Here is a 19,930-nt window from a genome sequence, read left to right on the forward strand (position 1 = left end):
TCTACTTTTTTCTCTCCACTATGTTCATCTGTTTTGTTTCTTAAATTCCACACATGAGTGAAATCATACGGTATTTATCTTTCTCTGACTTATTTTGCTTAGCTTAATACTTTTTGGCTCTATCCACATCGCTGCAAATGGCAAGATTTTATTCTTTTTTATGGCTGAGTAATTATATACATTATATACATATATATACATATAATGCATATACATATAACATATATAATATAATACATACATATAATATATACATTATATACATACATACATACATACATACATACACACACATACACCATATCTACTTTATCCATTCATCAGTCAATGGACACTTGGGCTCTTTCCATAATTCGGAGATTGTTGATAATGCTGCTATAAACATTGGGGTGTAGGTGCCCTTCTAAATCAGTAAGGAAACATAATTTTAAACATGGCATTTACAACAACATCAAAGATATGAAATACTTAAGAAAAAATAATGAAAAATGTACAAGACTTCCGCATTCACAACTATGAGACATTAATTAGGGAAATCACAGAAAACCAAAATAAAAGGAGGGATCCAACATGCTGAAGTATTGAAAACTTCCTAGTATAAAAATGCTAATTCCTTCCAAAATGGTTCACTGGAATCAATACTACCCCATTCAACATCTCCAACAGAGTTAACTATTTGTCTTTGTGAACAATGACCAGCTGATTCTAAAATTCATGTGGAAACACAAAAGGCTGATAACAGCCAAGATAATCTTGAAAAAGACAATACTAGAAGATCCACCTACTAAATATGAAGACTTGTTTAAATCTACATTAAGACATTGCAATATTGGTACTGCTGGTGAGTACATAGACAAACATCAATAGAAGACAAGAGAGTGTTCAAAATTAAACCTGTATTTACATGGTCCCTTGATTTGGACAGACAATTCTCTGCAGTAAAAAAATAATGGACTTTGCAATAAATGGTACTGGGTCAATTGGACACTACTATGGAAAAAGTGAATCTTGATCCCTTCCTAACAACAAAAACAAATTCCCAATGAAATACAGATCTCAGTATGAAAAGTAGAACATTAAAACCTCTAGAAAAAGAGATATTATCTTTATAACCTGAAGGTAAGCAAAGATTAAACAGGACACAGAATCAACCACATAAAAGAAAAAGTTATAAATCACATTATATAAAAATGAAGTATTTTTATATGCCAAAAACAGCATTTAGAGAGTGAAAAGTTAAACCACAGAGTAGGAGAATATATTTTCCATACACATATACAGCAAAGAATCCATAACCAGAATTAAAAAAAAAAAATTTAATTTGAAAATCAAGACAAAAAAGACAAAATTAGAATAGATATTTCATAAAAGAAGATATCCAAGAGGCCAATAAGCATACGAAAAGGTACTCTACTTCATTAGGCATTAAGGAATTGCAAATTGAAATAATATTACCATTACATACCCAGCAGAATGGGTATAAATTAAAATTCTGACCATACCAATTATTGGTGAATATGTAGAGCTACCCAAATTCTCATTCTCTGCTGATGAGAGAATAAATTGGTTGAACTACTCCTGAAAACCTTTAGGCAATATCTAATAAAGCTAAAGATTCACACCAGATGATCTGACTAGCTACCAGAAACATTGACATAACCTGTACTTGCACAACAAACGGTATAACTACAGCAGTTATTTAAGTCCTAAGTACCAGGCTCTGGGTTTTTCTTCAATTATGCCAAGCATTTTTATACCCATCACACAGAGGAGTATAATGAGGCTTGGGGAGGTTAGATTACTATGCAAATTCACGAAACTAGTAAAGACAGAAGCAAAGATTAAATCCCTGCCTATGGGACTTCCAGGCCTTATTCCTAACTACCACCCTCTACTGTGAACACATGGTCAGTAATTACCTATTTAGATATGTTTTTTGAAAAGCCACTTAGGGGGGCGCCTGGGTGGCGCAGTCGGTTAAGCGTCCGACTTCAGCCAGGTCACGATCTCGCGGTCCGTGAGTTCGAGCCCCGCGTCAGGCTCTGGGCTGATGGCTCAGAGCCTGGAGCCTGTTTCCGATTCTGTGTCTCCCTCTCTCTGCCCCTCCCCTGTTCATGCTCTGTCTCTCTCTGTCCCAAAAATACATAAACGTTGAAAAAAAAAAAAAAAGAAAGAAAAGCCACTTAGGTAATAAGACCTAAGGACCTCCCACCTCCCAAACTGTTTTCCTAGTATTTATCTTCCTTTATCTTTGATGAACAGTATAGGTGTTACTAGGGAAAGGAAAAGTGATAAGATATGGCAACAGCTTGATTTCCTACAAAGCTGTCTGGAATTGGGTCTCTAGAAGTGTTTTCAGGGTTTGCACATGCTAATGAAGACAGAAGGTCTGCAAAATAGTGTTTATAAGGGCACCAGGGTGGCTCAGTCCGTTGACTGTCCCATCCCTGATTTCAACTCAGGTCATGATCTCACAGTTCATGGGCTCACACCCTGCATTGTGCTCTGTGCTGACAACGCGGAGCCAGCTTGGGATTCTCTCTTTCCCTGTCTGCCTCTCTCCCACTCATGCACGGTGTCTCTCAAAATAGATAAATAAAAGTCCAAAGATAAAATAAAACAGGTTATACATGTGCACTAATTTCCTTAGACACTAAAGAAAAAAACATTCCTTTACTCTCAGAGCAAATTGTGTTCCTTCCATCCTATAGAAGGAACTCCTCCCTTATTCTCAACCAGGCCTTGGCCTCAGGCTGATCAGACACTTGCAGAGTGGAGACCACACTGAAAACCCTTCTGTGTGAGTCTTCATTTGACTGCACACTTCTTTCACTGAAGTGCTGCTCAAGCTTTCACCGGCCTTCTCTAGACATTCAGCATTCAGCTTCCTACTCCTCTCAAATTTCATTAAAAACGTGCTTGTTGTTCACCTACTAGATGGTTTTTTGGCCTTATCTCAATCTTTACCACACATCTTTAGGGTAATTTTTCAGATTCCCATTTTGCAGGGGGTAGAGTGAAGAGCAGAGGTATGAAGGGATCTTCAAGGTCACACAAACATTAAGGGACCTCCATCAAGGTCACACAAATATTAAGGGACAGAACCAGGCTCTATAGGATGTTAGAGATCTCTCTTTCCTTCCTACACACTACTTAAATAAAGCTCACAGCCAAAGGCAGAAACACAGAAACACAAAAGCCTTAGCGACTTGGGGCTCAGCAAAAGGCCAAGCTTGTGTATTTCAGTAGCCTCTAAAACATTAGTAATTGAATTGCATTACAATTATTGTTTCATTTTTTAATTATTTGGGTCCACTTATATATGCATTTATGTCAAACCTTTAGTTAACACTGCATACCAGCAGGTCCTGGGCTAAGAACTGGAAATTTATGTGGGATTATTGGTTTTATTATGACAGCATGCTACCCACCCTCACCGACCTTACTATCTAATTAGAAAGATAAACAATTGAATTAGCAACATGATAAGGCATGTTGTCTATTACAACGGGAAACTATGACTTAGATCATCAAGTAGAAATACAATCATAATTAGTATTGTTGTCAAGAAAACATGACAGAGTGAAATATATTTTAGATTAAAATCAAGATATTACTAAAATAAGTTGAGGCTTTTATGTGTATGTGCCTTAATAGCTAGAAAAATATTAACTTTTTTGGATGATGCAGAATAAATGAGAGATTACTCCAATATAATTGATCACCTGCCTTTGTTTTACAGTAAAATCAAAGCCCATGAGCATGTCTGGTTCTACCTTCTGTATCTAGCAGGGTATTGTGGAATAAACAAGGTCTTTGGAGATGCAAACATTGAGTATAAATATCAAGTGTGTGTCTAGTTTTTCTAGTTCTTGTTTTCATTTCTATTAAAAAAGGCATTCATAAGAATACTGGCACAGGCTAGCTGTGAGAACGAAGGAAAACCATGTATATAAACATACTTTGTTATGTATTCTATTAATCAGAACCTTTTTGGTTGCAAGTGCTAAAAATCTAATTCAAGTTAGCTTTAAAAAATGGCATGTATTGAAAACTATGGCCACACAAAACCCTGCACATGTATGGTTATAACAGCTTTAGGCATAGCTGCCAAAATCTGGAAGCAACCATGACATCCTTTAGTAGGTAAATGAATTAATAAACTGTGGTGCATCCAGTCTGTGGAATATGATTCAACTCTAAATAGAAAGGAGCTATCAAGCCAGGAAAAGTGCATATTGTTAAGCAAAGGAGCCAATCTGAAGAGGCTACATACTGTATGATTTCAACTACATGACATTCTAGAAAAAGCAAAACTATGGGGACAGTAAAAAGATCAGTGGTTGCTGGGGATGGAAGTGGAGGCACAGTGAATAGGCGTAGCTCCGAGAACTTTTGGAGCAGTGAAAATATTCTATATGACACCTTAATAATAGACACTTGACATCATACATTTGTCCTAATCCATAAAATGTGTAACAGCAAGAGTGAACCATAAGGTAAAGTATGGACTTGGGGGATCATGCTCTATCAATGCAAGTTCACCAATGGTAACAAATGCACCGCTACATTGGGGGATAATAGGGAAAGCTCCAAATGGGTGGGGTCTGGAGGATATGGAAAATCTCGGTACCTTCAACTATTGGGTGAACTTAAAACTGCTCTCAAGGGGCGCCTGGGTGGCTCAGTTGGTTGAGCGTCCGACTTCAGCTCAGGTCACGATCTCACGGTTCGTGAGTTCGAGCCCCGCGTCGGGCTCTGGGCTGATGGCTCAGAACCTGGAGCCTGCTTCCGATTCTGTGTCTCCCTCTCTCTCTGCCCCTCCCCCATTCACGCTCTGTCTCTCTCTGTCTCAAAAATAAATAAACATTAAAAAAAAAAACTGCTCTCAAAATATGTCTTTAAAACAAACAAACCAAAAAAATGGTGTTTACTGACTCCAGTGACCAAAAAGGGTGGGGTGGATCTCACCTCACGCACTGCTGGACCTGGGCATGAAATGATACAATCTGAATGCCCTCCATCTCTTGCCTTTGATATATACTCCGTTGGCTTCATTCTCTCCATTCTCTCTGACTGGCAAGCCTAAAGGAGAGGAAGTCTTTCTCTCCACTTTCGTGTATACAAATCCTAGGAATTCTGATCGTCCAAGCTTTCATTCTTTACTGACACCTTGTGTGAATTATTGTGACTGGCTGGACCAGGTCATACTTTTATTTACCCTGTGCTGACATGAAGAGGTACATGGGATTAGCGGCCCTGTCAGAATACGGTGGAGTATGTTCTGGTATAGGAGCAACTCTCCAAAGAAGGGCTAGAGGAAAGCATGCTGGAAAGTCAAATCTATACAATCCATACAAACAGCATACCTAAAGTTAAGACCTGTCGATCTCTACAGACACATCACAGTACTCTAGCTGTGTGATCCAGGCCAAAACATTTCATTGCTCTGAGCTTCATTTTCCTCTTCATTTCCTCTTCATTTTCCTTATAAAATAAGGCACTTCTAGGGCCATAAGCATTAAATGAAATCATAAACCTAAGATGCTTTGTATCTTGGACATAGAATTACTCTGCACATGGTAGCCATTAGTAATAATAATAATCCTCAGCTCAAAGATATGGGAACAAAGGCCTAGAGAGGGTGTGACTTGCCCTTGGCCAGACCCATTGAACACCCTGATAGAGAGATCATAACAGCAAGTACCAGAGCCTGGAGCCCTGAAGAAATCCGTTGCACTCTGGGAATTACACAAATGATTTACCAATGATGACATCTGGTCCCGAGGGAGAGAAGGCTTACTTTTAGCTGTGCTTCAGGACAATCGTATAATAAGCGTAATGTCTTGTACTGCATGGTGCTTTTATTTTTCAAAGTGTTTCCCATCAATTACATCATTTTACCCTTAAATATCCCTATGAGTCAGGGAAGACATTATCACCATTAGTTGTTGCTTTTACTATTGATTTTTTTTCAATGCTCCGTTTGTTATAGAGCAAATACGGCCATTCTCATTTTTAAACTGTTTCTAATTTTTTTTTTCAATGAATTCTGGTGCTTAGCTTTCTCTAACTTGAATTGTTGTCTCCTAATTGAAAATGGCAAATTACCTTGACAAATGCACAGCAAGATGGCTTAGAAGAGAATCACTAAGGAGTGGGAGAGCTGAAAACGCCTTTTTACATGCAAACAAATGGATTACAAAATCTGTGTTTCCCAATCCTGAACTTCTGCAGCAGCTCAAGTCAGGAGGACCAAGGAATCTGTGAACTAGCTAATACCACAAGTTAGCAGATGTTCACATGGGTCCCAGGCAGTTGCCAAATGAATCATTTCTCAGTATAAACAGAACCAATGGAAAGTCTAGACCTCATGAAATCCTGAAATCTGCCAAATTACTCCAGCAGAATGGAAACAAATTCTTACCTTTTCTCATTATACACAGCAGAAAGTCTGATGGATAAAGGGGAGGTAAAGGCCAAAAGTTCCAGATTCTACCACTCAGCTCTGCCACTGACTGCTGTCTTACTTTCGCAGAGGGACTTATGTTCTTCTGCAGTCACTTCTGGAGAACAGAAATACCGTGAGCTTCTGGATTTACACCCAGACCTATATTCTGAACACATGACACATTACCCAATTTTCCCAGCCCTAATTTCATCACTTGAGCTGCTTATATTTGAAGATTAAATAGCATCACTATGTATGAAGACCTAATATAGTACCTGGCACATAACAGAGATCAATAATTATCAACTTCTCTTTCCCTAGAGCAAAACAAACAATGAAGTCTATATATACTTGATATGCAGATTCATGCATAGGTACATAGATGATAGTATAGATATAATTATATGCATATACATTGTGAGGATAAATTAAAACTCAATTCTTTAAAATTATTATAAATATACATAATATATAATAGATATTACATTTTCTACTCTATATTATTTTGAATTCTTTTTTTTTTTTAAGTTTATTCATTTATTCTGAGAGAGAGAGGAAGAGACAAAATCCCAAGCAGGCCAGCACAGACCCCAACGTCGGGCTGTAACTCATGAACCACGAGATCATGAGCTGAGCAGAAATCAAGAGTCAGATGCTTAACTGATTGAGCCACCCAGGTGCCCCTATTTTGAATTCTTGAATAAATATTACCTCTTCAAAAAGAGTATCACTGTGTAAAAGCCAGGATAGGATCAGTCTATTCAATTACACAATAATTATTTAAGGACCTCCTCTGTGCCAAACACTTTCATGCATATAACTACTAGCAAAACAGATGTGGTCTCCACTCTATATCTAATGGATGTTCAGGCAGAGGATTCTAGAAAGAGCAAAGGGCACATATACATTAACTTTAAGGAAGAAAAGGCGCTTGAGTGGCTCAGTCTGTTAAACATCCATCTTCCATTCAGGTCATCGTCTCAGTTCAAGCCCCATATGAGTTCAAGCCCCACGTCAGGCTCTGTACTTATAGCCTAGAGCCTGTTTCGGATTCTGTGTCTCCCTCTTTCTCTCCCCCTCCCCTGTTTGTGCTCTGTCTCTGTCTCAAAAATAAGTAAATAAACTTAAAAAAAAATCTTTAAGGAAGAAACTGAAAGACCTTTCCTAAGGCAGAATCTGTGGGAAGTGACAAGTTGTCTCTGTGGCCAGAGACAAGATCCTTATCTATAAATGTAAGATAAGCAGCCACTATCTGATGAAGGTGAGCTTTCCAAGGAATTTCAACTTCTCTTTTTTAAAAAAATGGTCAGTGTACATGTCTACAAAAACAAACAGAGAGAAGCTTCGCTTCTTGACTTGTTTGGGTAGCCAAAAATTCTCGAATGGGTCTCTAAAGGGAATCGGTGTCCCAGTCAATCCAATGCCTAATGGAAAATCTGATTTCACAGTCTGACTAAATAACTCACTGGTCACATGTCTTTGGGCAAGTTGATTAACACCTAGGCCTCAGTTTCCCCATTTCAAATGTTGACAGTCATAAACCAGTCCACTCCTCTTTTCAACCATTCTTAGGACACCAACACTTTAATGAAAGGGGTGTTTGATATCACCTCCTGCCCTGTGATTTTATTCATTTGTCATAACACCTGATTTTATCATCAGCCAGTAACTACTTATTTAAAAAAAAAATGGAAACATCCTTGAGTAATAAGACTCTTGTGGGAATAGTAAGGGAATTGGAACTCACTTACAAAAATCAAGTAGCAAAATGATTTAGCTGTTGGTTCACTCCAGCCTGGGCTGTGTTTTGCATGAGAAATGAGCTCATCTCTGAATGTAACAGATTCTGCTTGTTTGGGTAGTGCTTCTAATCGAGGCATATATATTTTGCCTCAATCATAGGAAAACAAATTGTCAGTGGCATATTGCTTTGGTGTTTGAACCATTTGTTGGATTTCCCGCCTTCCTAAATGTCTGAAACAGAAGCATGAAGCATGAATTGGCCAAACTAGAAAACCCAGTATTTATGAGTCTATTCGAACCTTGTAAAGATTTGATCAGCAAATATGCCAATTGATACACCATAATGTTTTACAACCGCAGTCGTCTTGGTCTATAAAACTTATTATAATTCTGAAGGGATTTCTGCTTTCTTTGCAGACATTTCTGTTTTACTGCCACCCAATGGTGTATATTAGAATTGGCAGTTTTGCTGTTGGAGTTTCAGGAGGCAGATGTTTTTAAGTTTATGGCAAACAAATGATCCTGAAAGGCATCTTTCTCTCCTGTCTCACTCACCTCGCTCCCCCACCCCTCGCCCACACACATACACATATACTATTCCAGCCAGAGTCTAAAAGGCTGTAGCATGGATTATGGTCTATGAGGTAGAAAAGATCCCAAATCTACTTTTGCCAAAAGAGCTGTGATCCTTAACATCTACTGGACCATCAGCAAAGCTGATATTTTGACTCCTATTTCCGAAATCTCTACCAGTTCTAATGCAATACAGAGAAGCTTCTAGAGTCAGAGAAGTTAGCAGCCAAATCAGTTCCTCAGATTACTAGGTTGAACTTGGCAGACTCATTGCCCCGGACAAGTACAGTGGGATGTCAAGTAGAATTCCTTTCTAAGAGATTCCTAGAGTACAGAGCAAAGGAAGCAAGAGAAAAAGATCAGTCATAAATACTGAGCATACAGAGAAGTAAGATCCTGTTCTACAGAGATTCTACCGGTTCCCACAGAACAGTGGTTCTAAGGCTGCACAGTAACGTTGAGTTCTATAGATCAATGGTTTCAATCCAAGAACAGCATCCCCAGAATGAGCATTTGAAATGGAAAGAGGCTTATATTTTTATTGCTACCTTGAATGGGGTGCACTCCTAGCATCTGATGCTCATGAGTTAATGTTGCTAAATGTCCTGCAATGCTCTGGACAATCCTGCATAATGAGGAATGTTCCATCAAGAATGCCAATACTGTCCCCATTGGGAAACACTGCATTCACTTGAGGACTGGGACAATTCTTCATACCTTCTTTCATTCTTTGATAAACGATTTTCTGAGCCCCTTCAAGTCAGACCTCAGGTTAGAATCTACAGATCTGATTTTAAGATGGAGCTTCCCATAAATTTCAAAGGATCCCAGTGGGTATTCCACGCATTCTCACCAACATACCAACACTTTACTTTTGTTGGTTTTCTTTTTGCCCTTGAGGATGTGGTAACTGTCCAGAAAGCCACGAGAGGATAGCAGAATCTTGCCACTGCCTCAGATGAGGCTGCCCTCCAGGAGAATGTTGATTACCTGTCAAAGATGCTGTGATCCAGAGCAATTAAAGCATCAAACCCCCAAGAGACTCGAGCAGAGCTGCCTTCTAATTCTCACACCAAAGTAGAGAGAAACATCCCCTTTTCTCTTTTGTGTTACACCTTGTCACCTGCTCACCAAACAGGTGCCATTCGTGTCTCTGTGTCTCAGAGTCTCCCCACATCATCCCTTTTATCATGTGCTTCTAGACTTGGGTTACATGGGTAGAGTACCTAAATTTCAGACAAATGCTATTATGTCTATCCTATTTCAGGCTCAGTCCTAGATATTCACATAACACTAAGTCATTCTTCTCCTTCAACAACCCTCTCCATCCCTGGAAAAATCCCTTCATGCAAACCTGGTATCTCAGGTCTTATTCACCAGTTTAGTTCATCAATACATCTAAATCTCAGTTTAGACTCGAGCTGAAACACTCCCTCCCACTACATAGGAACTGAATCACTGTCCTTATTCATGTTGACGACAGAAGACTGTTGGATGGATGGATGGATGGATGGATGGATGGATGATAGAAAGATACAATAGAATATCACATGTAGGGGTGCCTGGGTGACTCAGTCAGTTAAGCATCAGACTTTGGCTCAGGCATGATCTCATGGTTCATGGGTTCGAGACCCACATCTGGCTCTGTGCTGACAGCTTGGAGCCTGGAGCCTGCTTCAGATTCTGTGCCTCCCTCTCTCTCTGTCTCTCCCCTGCTCACGTTCTCTCTCTCTCTCTCTCTCTCTCTCAAAAATAAATGAACATTAAATTTTAAAAAAATAAAAAGAGAAGAGTAGCACATGTAAGAATGCTTGACATAACACCTGGTTCTCAACTTTAGCTATTATTAATACATTTTGACAACTGTATTGTTAGCAATGCCATTTTTTTTTTTTCAACGTTTATTTATTTTTGGGACAGAGAGAGACAGAGCATGAACGGGGGAGGGGCAGAGAGAGAGGGAGACACAGAATCGGAAACAGGCTCCAGGCTCTGAGCCATCAGCCCAGAGCCTGACGCGGGGCTCGAACTCACGGACCGCGAGATCGTGACCTGGCTGAAGTCGGACGCTTAACCGACTGCGCCACCCAGGCGCCCCAATGCCATCTTTTTTAAATGAAGAAACCAAGGCTCAGAGTCACAGAGCAATTAATTCATAGAGTTAGGCTTCTAACTTATCTCTGATGTCAAAACTCAGGCACTTTTGCTCAAATCCTACTAGCTCTACATTCCACTTTATGTAAGAGTAAGACATTTTGAGATCGTATAACATGTTAATATCACCTGTAGACAACCGTGTGTATTCACATCACATAGGTGTTCTCAGTTCTTTAAGTGTGGGTTTCTCTCTCATCACATTCTGACAAGGAGGTGTTTCTTTGGAAGACATGGTCTGTACTAATTAGAGGGCAGTTTGCAGCTGAAACCAAAGGAGGAATCTGCTGCGTGTTGGCAGAGCCTACATCACAAGCAATGTATACCAATTCGTGCTACTCTAGAGATAATAACAGGCAGATTATAGAAATAAGTGGGTATCTTTCTTTCATTATGGGCTGTGGGTGGATAAACCGTAAACAACATTTCCTTCATTTGAAAGTGGTAAGTGTAACAGATGGGAAAATTTCTGTTAATAGTATATTAGAAATCTTACATATCTCTATTTTGTTTGTAAATACAATCTTGTTCTGAATCAGTAATTTTTCTGTAAGTGTGCATGTGGTAGACACTCGTAGGGCTCATCAGTATCCACTTTTCTGTTTCCGGGCATACAGAGACAATACTTCTCAGTTTCCTTTTGTAATAAGGAGGCCATATTCCTCATCTGGCCAATAGAAGCACTGCATGTATGGTTTTGAGAGAAAGCACTTAGTTCCAGGTGGGTAACCTTCCACAACTTTCTTCCTCTTGCCACCGTCACCACAGAAGCATGTGTTGAAATGGAGGTGCCATAGGGTCCATAGAGACCAGATTGCTGAACCAACACATGGACAATAATTGTCCTGGAGTCTGCTCAAACGCACAGCACAATTTGCATGAACAAAAATAAACTTCTTTTTTATCAAGACACTGAGATTTTAGTGAGGCACCTTTAGCGAGGCTCAGTCGGTTAAGTGTCCAACTCTTGTTTTCATCTCAGGTCATGATCTCATGGTTTGTGAGTTCGAGCCCCCCATTGGGCTCCATACTGATAGCACAGGATTCTCTCTGATGCTGATAGCTGATAGGCTGGGATTCTTTCTCTCCCTCTCTCTCTCTCTCTCTCTCTTCCCCTCCTCTGCTCTCTCTCTCAAAATAAATAAACAAACAAAAAAAAAGACACTGAAATTTAGGTATTGTCTCTTAGCACAGCATAACTTGGACTCTCCCAACTAACACTGTGGGTGAGGTCATTTCATTCATACTGTAAAATAGAATACATGTTTCTCTGTCCTCATCAAAAATAATAGGTGCATTTTAATATGATACTCAGGATCTGCTACAATCTGGGCCAAACCTACTGTCCAAATTTTTCCTTCCACCACTCCACCATGAAACTAGACAATATTCCTTTACCACATCTTACAATTTCTTGATTTTTTTAATCTCCACTCGTGTTATTCTCTCCACTTAGCATACTGTCTCTTCCCCTTTCACATGCCATATGACTACCTACCTTTAAAAGACCCAACTCATATGCTAACTCTTCCATGAAATCTCCCCCAATCCTACTATTCTGAATTTCTCTTTCCTTCAAGTTTTCATACTTATTTCTTATTATTCTTTCTTACTTTATATCCTATATAATGATTTTTAACATATTAGTTTCAAGTGTACAACATAATGATTCAATAGTTGTAACCATTGCTAAATGATCAAAAGAAGTCTAATTAATATCCATCCACACACAGTTACAATTTTTTTTCTTATAATAACTTTTAAGATCTACTCTTTTAGTACCTTTTAAATAAACAATACAATATTATTAACTACAGTCACCATGCTGTACAATACATCCCCATGACTCATTTATCTCATAACTAGAAGTTTGTACCTTTTGAACCCCTTCACCCATTTTACCCATTCCCCATGCTTTACCTCTGGCAATCACCAATTTTCTGTACCTATGGGATTTGTTTAGGTTTTTTTTTTTTTTTTTTTGCTTTTTACGTTCTACATATAAGTGAGATAATACCTTATTTGTTTTTCTGTCTGACTTATTTCACTTAGATAATGCCCTCAAGATCCATTCATGTCATTGCAAATGGCGAGATAATTTCTATCTACGTATCCATCAGTGGACACCTTGGTGGTTTCCAAGTCTTAGCTACTGTAAAGAATGCTGTAATGAACATGAGCATGTATTTATCTTTCTGAGTTACAGCTTTCATTTCTTTGAATAAATACGCAGTAGTAGAATTGCTGGATAATGTGGTAGTTCTATTTTCAGTGTTTTCAGGAGACTCCATACTGTTTTTCATAGTGGCTACAACAATTTGCATTCCCACGAACAGTGCACGAGAGTTCCTTTTTCTTTCTCTATATCCCTGCCAACACTTGTTATTTCTTGTCTTTTTGCTACTAGCCAGCCATTCTGACAGGTGTGAGGTGATAGCTCACTGTGGTTTTGAATTGCATTTCCCTGACGATGAGTGATGTTAAGTACCTTTTCATGTATGTGGCCATCTGTGTATCTTCTTTGGAAAAAAAAAAGTCCATTCAGATCCCTTGCCCATTTCTAATTGGATTGTTGGGTTTTCTTGCTACTGAGTTATTACAAGTTATTTGTATATTTTGGATGTTAACCCCTTATCAGATGCATGATGTGCAAGTATTTCCATTAAGTATGTTGTCTTTTCATTTTGTGCATAGCTTCTTTTTCCACGTAGAGCCTTTGAGTTTGGTACAGTCCCACTTATTCATCTTCACTTTATTTCTCTTGATTTTGATGTCAAACCCCCCAAAATCATTGCCAAGACCAACCTCAAGGAGCTTACTGCCTATGTTTTCTTCCAGGAATTTTATGGTTTCGGTCTTACATTCAAGTCTTTCAAATATTTTGAGTTGATTTGTGTGCGTGGTGTAAGATAGTGGTCTCATTTCATTCTTTTACATGTAGTTGTCCAGTTTTCTCAGCCTCATTTCTTGAAGAGACTGTTCTTTCCTCATCATATATTCTTGCCTCCTTTGTCATTAATTAATTTACCATCTATGTGTGGGTTTATTTTTGGACTTCCTTTTCTGTTCCATTGACCTCTGTGCTGGTCTTCATGCCAATATCATACTGTTTTTACTACTATAACTTTGTGATATATTTTGGAATCAGAAGTGTGATGTCTCCAGCTTTGTTTTTCTTTCTCAAGATTTCTTTGTCTATTTGGAGGCTTTGTGGTTCCATACAGATTTCAGTATGGTTTGTTCTAATTTGTGAAAAACTTACACTGGAATTTTGAAAAGGAATGCATTGAATCTGTAGATTGCTTTGGGTAGTATGGATATTTTAACAATATTAACCTACCCAGTTATGGATTATTATTGTTTATGAGCAAATTTTAACTCCCCTGTTAGCAATTTTGAGAGGATCATTCAAATCTGATTATCACTGTATCTTCAACAATTCAAACCAGGGCCATAAAATTATGCCTAGTAAATATTTAATAGGTATAGATACATCAGTGATATTATTACAGCAAGTTTTGCCATAAAATCAACTGAGGCTTTTGGGGGGCACTATCAAGAAGCATTCCTTCTTTCAACCACTTTCTTACTCCTATTCCAAAAAAACAAACAAACAAACAAACAAACATTATTGGGGCACCTGGGTGGCTATGTGTGGGTTTATTTCTGGACTTTCTATTCTGTTGGTGGCTCAGTCTGTTGAGCATCCGACTTCGGCTCAGGTCATGATCTTGTGGTTCGTGGGTTCAGGCCCTGCATCGGGCTCTCTGCTGTCCGCACAGAGCCCACTTTGGATCCTCTGTCCCCCTCTCTCCACCCCTCCTTCACTTGTGCCCTGTCAAAAATAAATAAACATTTTTTTTTTTAAAGGAAGAAGCATTATCTTAGTTAAGCCATGCTTAGAAGTTGGTGGGGATACTGGGCACTGAGAAGTCCTGCATCTATACAAGTTCCTTCTTCTAGACCATGAAACAGTATTAGCAAATGGACCAGGCATCCTGCTTCTCCCACAAGCATTCAAGAATGGAAGACTTTATGGCACTCAGGCTTGGTGGTTGGTGTTAAGAAAACTGGGACTGGGAGGAAGGTAGCAACTGCGTGGATATTTATTGACAATACAGAGTGTGCCAGGATCTGTGCTAAGTGCTTTGTGTTTGTTTTATCACTTGCTCTTCCCAAGAACAGCAGGGAAGAACATGGTGGATGGTGCATCAACTTTGTAGCCAGATTGCAAGCATTTAAACCCCAGGCTTACCACCAACTGGGTGACCTAGGACAGGTACTTCACTCTCCTCTACCTGTTTCCTTAATTGAAAACAACACTCTCCACCTCATAGAATTATTATGATGATAAATGTGTTGGTAAATACAAAACACTTTGGTGAGGGCCTGCATACAGTAAGTGCACAATTAATATTGCTTTGGAAAAAAAAAGAATGATATAACTGTTGTTATAATCCTCCTTTCACAGATTAGGATACTAAGGCATAAATGCTAAGCTCATGGCTCAAAGACACATGATAGTAAATGGCAGGGTTGGGATTTGAACCCAAGCCTCTGACCTCAGAGCCAGTGCTCTGAATTCTACCCTATAGCCTCTTTGCGGCCTTCAGAATCGCTAGGCAAGAAGGTTTGAAGACTATCCATGCTCCATGTAGCTGCACGGAGAAATTGATTAGACAAGGTAACTTGCGAGGTTCCTTTCAACCTTGAAATATTGTGATTTACAGATGCTCAAACTTAAAAGCAAGTAAGGTTCCTAACAATCCAGGGCAGAGGTGACTGGAATGGTCTTTCTGTGGTTGAGAACGTCTCTGTGCTCATTCTCTAGAACCTTTTAATACAACCACGTTTTTCTAGGTTGCTTAATATTATACTACAGAAGTTAAAAACACATGTTCCAAGAAGATACAATGCTATATAGTGAGACAGATATGAATTTGAATCATTGCTGTACCATTTATTTGCTGTAAGACCTTGGGCAAGTTATTCAACCTCCTATCTGGTTAATCTCTACCAGATTCCCGTATTTTGTAACTTTCTGCATACTAGCTCTTCTCCAGAGCCAAGGGCTTCTCCAACAATTCACAGTTCTATTTACCTTCCTTTCCCCTGTGCAATGATTTATTGGTCCAAATGTCTCCTAACCCAAACAAGCCAACCATGATTTGTCCCTAGTAAATGGGACAAAGAAATTCCAGGTGTACTGGTCTCTTGAATGGAAATGATATAAACTCATGAATTGTTATGGGAGACTTCCTTTCCTGTGGTCTTGGGATCACAAAACACCAATGTAGAGCAGAGAAAAGAATAAATGAAGCTGAGGCACAGAGAGGAGCAGAAATAAGGGTTAGAAAAAGAAAATTCTCCTCATGTCCCTCATGTTTCAGAGGGCTGAGTTCATTTCTGCATGTGGGTTTCATGACAAATACCCATTTTGCTAGAATCCCCTTTAGTGGAGTTTCTGCTTTTTACCACCAATAGTCCTCCTGTCTGATCTAGTACTCTGAGACCAGATTCTTCATCAGCAGGGCAAAGAAAATAATCTATCCCTTAAGAGATCATTACTGAAATTAACTGAGACCCTTCCTCAGGGACTGACACATAGTAAACCTTAAATACATAGAGGAAGCTATCCTTTGTTAAATGATGCTTCCTTAATATTATCATCATCATCATTATCATACTGTTACAAATTATCCAACATGTGTTCATGATACATACTATGTACCAGCACCGTGCTTAGAACTGGCCGCATGACAAACAAGATGTAGCATTTACCATCCACAGGAGCAACTCCACAGGGGAGAAAGATATTGAACCAGTAATTACAGTGAAGAGTAGAAGGTGTCAAGACTGCTGGTTTACTTAAGGGAGCACGCCCACCTGCCTGGGGACACTGAGAATAGATAGCTTCCCATAGTTGGTAACATTTGACTTTATCTTCAAAGTTTGAAATGGGGCCACAAAGAAGACATTTCAAGCAAAAACAACCACCTCTAAAAAGGCATGAGGGATAAAACTTATGGAAGGTTGAAGGAACTTTAGGTAATATGGCACAGCTTCAGTTAATGAGGTGGGGAGAAAGAGAGTGGGGGACGAGACTGGAGAAGTGGGCAAGAACCACATCAAGGGGGCCATAATAAAGGATGCCTATATTATTTTAAGGAGGTAAGGCTAATGGCAACAAATTCTTACCAGATACAAAACACTGTTCTAAACATTTGCTCATTCCTTTCAACTTTGCATTACTGTAGGTATTGGTATTACCCATGAAGAAATAAAGTTACAGAAAGGCAAAGTGGTTTGCCTGAAGTAACTCATCCTACGTGCAGAGCCAGGTTTGGAAACCAAGCAGTTAGGGCTTGTATTGGGTTGAATTGTGTCTTAGTTCAAGTTCCTATAAGAAAAATACCACAGATTGAATAGCTTAAATAGCAACCACTCTTTTCTCACAGTCCTGAAGTTGGGGAAGTCCAACATCAAGGAGACAGTTCTGAAACACAGCCTTCTTCCTGGTTTGCAGAGGTATGTCTTCTTGTTGTACCCTCACAGCGTGGAGAGAGAGGGAGCCCTAGTCCCTTCATTTCCCTTTAAGGGCACTAATCCCGTCATGAGGGCCCAACCCTTATGATCTCACTTAAAGTTAATGACCTCCCAAAGGCCCCACCTCAAATACCAACACATTGGGAATTAGGGATTCAACATACGAATCTGTGAGGTCCACAGACATTCCGTTGATAGCAAATTGTATCCCACCAAAATTCGCGTGTTGAAATCCTAACCCCCAGGACCTTAGAATGTGGCCTTATGTGGAAATAGGGTGATTGTGGAGGTAATCAGTTAAGATGAAGTTATCCTGGAGTAGAGTGGGCACAGAGGCCCACACAGGGAGAATACCACGTGAGCCAACATAAAGCCTGAAATCCACAAGCCAAGGAATGCCAAATATTGTCAGTAAACCACCAAAAGCAAGACATAAGCATGGAACAGATTCTCCCTCACCACCCTCATAAGGCACCAACCCTACTGATACCTTTTTGGACTTCTAGCCTCCAGAATTGTAAAATAATAAATTTCTGTTTTTTATAACGTCCCTACTTTGTTGTACTTTATTATGGCAACCTAGTAAATTAATACAGGGCCCCAAATTGGCCCATCTAATTAGTATGCCACGTGATCTTCTTTCTCCAGAGCCAGGAGAGGGTTTTAAAAAGGAAAAAAAAACTCAGCCATATTTGCATTCTGTTAGAAAATCGGCCTGTCATTTGCTCATCTTTTTACCCACAGTCCTTCCTTAGTCATAAAGAAGATCATTGGCTTGGGTCCCATATGTTTATGAGGGGGGAAATGTGTAAAGCCCCAAATTCTTTGCAATACAGTTCAGTTTAACATCAGTATTTGTCTCTATTTTTGAACAGGGACTTCAATGCAAAATGCCTCATTTTTACATATCTGTGATTAAACTGTTCAAAAGAGCAGTGCTTTATTGTTTCCTATTTATAAACTCATTCTACTTTGACTTATATGGGCAAAAACAAAACATTTTTTGGAGGCATTTTTTTTTTCCTTTTCTTTACTCCACTTGATGGTAAATGTAAAATCGTGAAGTTTTAGGAGGAAGCATTCTTTGGTTTCCTTATTATAGCTATTCATCTTTCTTTGGAGAAAGAAAGAGAGCTGTCTCCGTTGGAAGATGTTTCTCTGGAATCCTTCTCTGGTGACTTGTAATCTAAAGCTGTTGAATTCAAGGACAGTTTTAACCACAGTATTTAATCTTCTGGAGACATTTATTACATAGCTTTTTGTTTTGCCTTGTTTAATATAAACCACTAGAGAGATGTTTCTTGGTTATGTCATTTCGTAAACCAGAGTGTGAAGTAGAAAATCCCAGATAAGAAGAGGCCACTCCTCATTAGGAATTCTATCATAGGATGCACCTGGGTGGCTCAGTCATTTGGGTGTCCCACTTCAGTTCAGGTCATGGTCTGTGGGTACAAACCCCGCGTCGGGCTCTGTGCTGACAGCTCAGAGCCTGGAGCCTGCTTCTGATTCCGTCTCCCTCTCTCTCTGCTCCTCCCCTGCTTGTGCTCCATCTCTCCCTCTCTCTCTCTAAAATAAATAAACATTAAAAAAAATTCTAGCATAGAATCTGCATTCTCTAAGGGAACTAGAGCCTTAAAACAGTGCCAATGAAAACATCAACATTAATAACAATACTGACAATAATGGCTAACTTCCACAGAGGAGGTATGGAGTAGTGGCTATAAAGGGTACTTCTAGAATTAGACACACCTGGATTTTTTTTTTGCAGCTCTGATTCTTCCTAGCTAGGCTCCCTCCAGCAAGTTATCTTCTCTAAACCTCGGATTCCTCGTCTCTAAAATGGAGATATTAAATCCATAAGATAAGATATTGAACGAACAGCTTTTTAGCACAGGGGGACTTGTGTGGCTCGGTTGGTTAAGCAACTGACTCTTGATATCAGCTCAGGGCTTATCTCAGGGTTGTGAGTTCAAGCCTCACATTGGGCTCCGTGTTGAGTGAGGAGCCTATGTAAAAAAAAAAAAAAAAAAAAAAAAAAGGATGGGGTGCCTGGGTCTCTCAGTCAGTTAAGCATCCCACTCTTGATATCAGCTCTGGTAGTGATCTTCAAGTTGGGAGAACAAGCCTCACATTGGGCTCCACATGGAATCTCCAGCAGGGTGGAGCCTGCTTGGGATTTTCTCTCTGTCTCTGTCTCTCTCTGTCTCTGTCTCACTCTCTCTCTCTCTCTCTCACACACACACACACACACACACACATAAAATAAATAAATAAACATTTTTTTTTAAAAAGCTTTTAGTACAATGTCTGGCACATAATAAATATTCACTAAATGTTAGCTGCTATTGAATACAATTTATGAAAGCTTATTACATGTCAGGGGCTCTAGGAATGCTATCTCTAATCCTGATAGCAATCTTCAGGATAATTATTGTTTGTCTCCACCAGAAGGTAAGAGTTAAA

Source organism: Lynx rufus, unplaced genomic scaffold (assembly GCF_022079265.1).
Source record: "Lynx rufus isolate CCGP_SWC_20201006 ecotype Redwood Valley unplaced genomic scaffold, mLynRuf1.p SCAF_2, whole genome shotgun sequence".
Lineage (NCBI taxonomy): Eukaryota > Metazoa > Chordata > Mammalia > Carnivora > Felidae > Lynx > Lynx rufus.